This window comes from Littorina saxatilis, unplaced genomic scaffold (genome assembly GCF_037325665.1).
Source record: "Littorina saxatilis isolate snail1 unplaced genomic scaffold, US_GU_Lsax_2.0 scaffold_1254, whole genome shotgun sequence".
Classification (NCBI taxonomy): domain Eukaryota; kingdom Metazoa; phylum Mollusca; class Gastropoda; order Littorinimorpha; family Littorinidae; genus Littorina; species Littorina saxatilis.
The window spans coordinates 29,092-33,051 of NW_027128546.1; the positions used below are offsets into that span (position 1 = coordinate 29,092).

At 38.9% G+C, this 3,960-nt stretch overlaps 1 long non-coding RNA gene across 2 annotated transcripts; it reads right to left on the reverse strand.

The window, feature by feature from the left end:
- Positions 1-1,606: 1,606 nt before the first annotated feature.
- LOC138956900 (uncharacterized) lies at positions 1,607-3,607 on the reverse strand. 2 transcript variants are annotated; one of them, XR_011452859.1, is made up of 4 exons: positions 3,551-3,607; positions 2,777-2,857; positions 2,339-2,432; positions 1,607-1,778 (listed from the first exon to the last, which is right to left on the reverse strand). It is a non-coding gene; the product is annotated as an uncharacterized lncRNA (long non-coding RNA). The 2 variants fall into 2 exon arrangements; XR_011452858.1 differs by lacking the exon at positions 3,551-3,607 and having other exon boundaries at positions 2,777-3,451.
- Between the last annotated feature and the right edge of the window lie 353 nt (positions 3,608-3,960).

Here is a 3,960-nt window from a genome sequence, read left to right on the forward strand (position 1 = left end):
TAAAACCGTTGGACTGAAGAAGTCAAACCTATATTCTAGCAAACGTATGCACACTCACACGCATGCCATACCGGGCTAAAACGCTTCGCATAACAGAAACAAAGAACTTAGTCGATAAATATCGACAGGGGGCCGACAAATGGTTTACATGTGAAATGTGTGTATATGGGTGTGGGTCTCAAACAAACAAACAAACAAACCATGTGAACCCCTCCCCCCTCCCACCGCTCGCGGGCTGAACGACTGACGTCACATGTCGCTTCGGTCTTTTCCAGAAGAACACCGCGTGTACATAATACACAATTCGATCGCGTAGCACTGCCAATGCACATTTTCGCAACGAAAACCGTGCTACTGTTTCTTGTGTGTTAAATCTGAAAGCAATATATAAGTGAACGAACAATAGAAAACTGATATCACGTTACTAAACTCCCAAAAGTAATAAATTACTTCTGACTGCGGTACACAATACATTTTCAAAGCAATTTTTATTATTTTCAAGACATAAAAAATACAACGGAAGAAAAATGCAAGCAATAACAATTTTTTTAAAGTACAGACTAAATACTGAAGCTCTCTATTTCTCTTTAGTATGTTGGATTCAGGTGTACTTACTCACAGTTGCAGACAGATACAGATTCAAACACGTGTCGAGCGTAAAACAAAAAGTGAAACTAGAGAATAACATGAACCTGAAAACTTTTAAAATATTTGTACCCAGCACCAAGAGAGATTATTGTAAAAACAAATGTAATACAAAGTTCTACATAAGACAGGAGAATTTACATAGCAACAGAAAACATGCTTGTAAATCACTGAGCACCAACAGTTAAAAATCACTCTCTCGCTCACCTCTCGCAGACTGAAATGCAAACCTGCACACATACATACACACAAACAAGGGGGGAGCATCCGTGGACTGGCACTAATGATATGATCAACTGCATATGTAGCTAACTTTGCCCGTCTCACACCTTGTTAATGTTAGTGTCACTGGTACGCAACCTGTTCTTCATGCTCTACTCTTTCCACCCGCGCTGCACTTTGTCCATCATTGACATTGTCCTCAGCTTGTGGTGGACTCGGATTTAAAAAAAAAAGCAGGACAGCATTTTCGAAAACATCTTCTTGCACTTTCAAAGAAATGTCAAATGCATAAACTGTGTCATAAAAAAGCACAGGCACTGTATCATTGGTTTGGCACTGTTGCAGAAAGTCCTTGTCATCAGCTTTCATTTTGGCAGAGCAAGCGACACCCACAGTCCGACGAAAAATGTCCTCCATGTCAAGGAACATTTGCACAATGTTGTCTTTGACAAATGTCAGTCCTCCTCGGTTAAGCACCGTTGTCATGTCAGTTGAAGAACCACAATCACTTTCTGACAGCTCACTGAACCTCAGTGCTTCTAAACAGCGCAGTTTCTCGTATCTGTATGCACCTTTCTTGAGGCCCCAAACTTTCTTTTTTAGTTTCTTCACCACACTCCCAGCAACATACCTGATCACATCCTTCTCCTCCTCACACACTGGCACCGGTCGGTCATTCGCGTTGTCTTCCTGTTTGCACCCATAGGTTGCTTCGACCAGCCTTTCAAACATCCTGAGGCAAATGGAAGCTGATGCATGAGTCGACTTGGTGACCTCTGTAATGCTTGCATGGCTTGCGTAGTACAATGCAACATACTTTGAGTGAGCCTTTTCCTTGGCTGCGTTCCGGAACTTCCCTCGTAGACCAAGGCATGACTCAAACACCTGAAGTTTGTCCCGAAGAACAGCACCTGTCAAACAGACCACAAAGTCTTACACTTGAACACATACAATAGAACCACCTTTGTATTACCTCAAACAATCTGAGAAAGCGGGTCTTTAAAAGGAGGCAGTCTTAAAATGAAGGAAAATTTACAAAAGTTATGCACAGACAAACTGACAAAATAAGGTCTTAAAAGGGAGGGATTATCAAATTGGGGGGGGGGGGGTGGTCCACTGTATATATATATATATATATATACAATAATAGATTTTTATTTGTCCATATCTTGGGATAATTCCCTGCCTCGTATAACTTTAAAAGAAAGGCAAACACACACACACAATTGTATCCAAAAAGAACACTTGCACATTGACAAGTCTGGAATGTGTACGCGAATGATCAACAATAATTACACGTATGCCATACAGGGAGCACTGCTTACTTGTCATGTATATATGACAGCTTATTCTCAGCGTAACTGAATAACTTGAAATTTAAACTTAAAATTGTTTTACATTATAAGCAAAAGTGAAAACACTACTCCAACAAAATTGTATTCATTCATACAGTGTTTCCCTAAACACTTACAGTCCAAGGTTTTAACATGGCTTCACAGATCAGCTGACAGGCATTCATTTTCTGCAATCTCACTGCACACCTCTTCCAGAAGTGGAACTGTCACCTGTTGACATTTAAAAACACATGTAAATGTACACACAGTTACCCAATAAAAAAATCATGCGTAATGAGAATTATCCAAAAATATTATATGATGCACTGGTGTCGAAATGTGTTATGGTATTTTATGTTATCACAGAATCTAAGTCTTGAAAAATACACATGTTCACACAAAAATATGGCAAATACCACATGAGACTGAAATATACACAAATCTGCAGTAACTTGACTGAGAAATCACCAGCGGGTGTAGTTGTAGGCATCACAATCACAAGACAAACAAATTCTGCCTTTATGTTTAATAATTTTTAACAATAAATGTTGCAAATGTAACGAATAAATTCCCACCTTTTGTGAAATAGTACTTTGAGCTTGACACACTTCTGACTGTATTGGGTTTTCATCAACAACAAAAGTGGTGCTTGCTTCCTGAAACAAAATTATTCAATGATGAGAAGAACTGAATGTGGCAGTGTTCAAAGTGATATTCAAACTTGCATGTAACTATCAGTACCTATACTGTAAAACGAGAAGGCTATTGCCATGCTCGTCAATCAGTATGTGTCATTCAGTGTTTTGTGCTGTGACAATGAAATGCAATCAATGATGAATGAATGTATCAGCAACTGCAAGTTCTTGTAGTCTAGAAATAAATACAACAATAATTTCAATTGAAACCACAAACTAGTCAAATAAATTGTGTAAATAGTTGGACAAAAAGATGCTTATTAACCCAGGGAAATAACAGGATTTCTTAGCAAAACTTTCCCAACCCAATTACCTGATTCAGTCCGGCTTTTCTGCTTTTATAACACTTACTTTCAGTTTCACTAGAATATATCACAACTACAAGAACAATGGAACAGGAATGAGATTTTGTTTTGTTTTTGTAAACTACATCAGGATTTAACTAGTTTGGAAGCTCTGCTTACATACAAAATACAGACAGTGACGTTCAATCGTGGTGCACTGACTGAGACGGACAATTTGATTTGATCGCTTCACCACGCCTTTCCAACTATGTGCTCCCATACAGTTTTGGTAGATACATGCTTGTTCAAGTATGTTATTAGTATTACCAATATGAATCTTATTTTTCTTTCGATGGTCAGTTTTACTCACCTCTGTAACGGCAGTCACCTCTGCGAATGCTGTCGAAGAATCTAACCGAAAGTAAACATTCTTGGAATCTACGCGCATCGGCCTTGATGCAAGTTCAATACTGAGCCAATGAGTGCGGCGCGGCGAAGTTGGCGATCCAGTCCATACATATCTCTGTTGAGGCCTTGCAAGGTTTTGAAGGCAACAATAATTATTGTAGTTCTCTAAGACTTTATTTCTGTTTGATTTGTAATATGTTGGGAAGACATATTTATCAATTGATCAACAAAATAAAACATAACAAGTCGCGTAAGGCGAAAATACAACATTTAGTCAAGTAGCTGTCGAACTCACAGAATGAAACTGAACGCAATGCAATGTTTCAGCAAGACCGTAGCATCGTCAGTCCTCCGCTCATGGCGAAGGCAGTG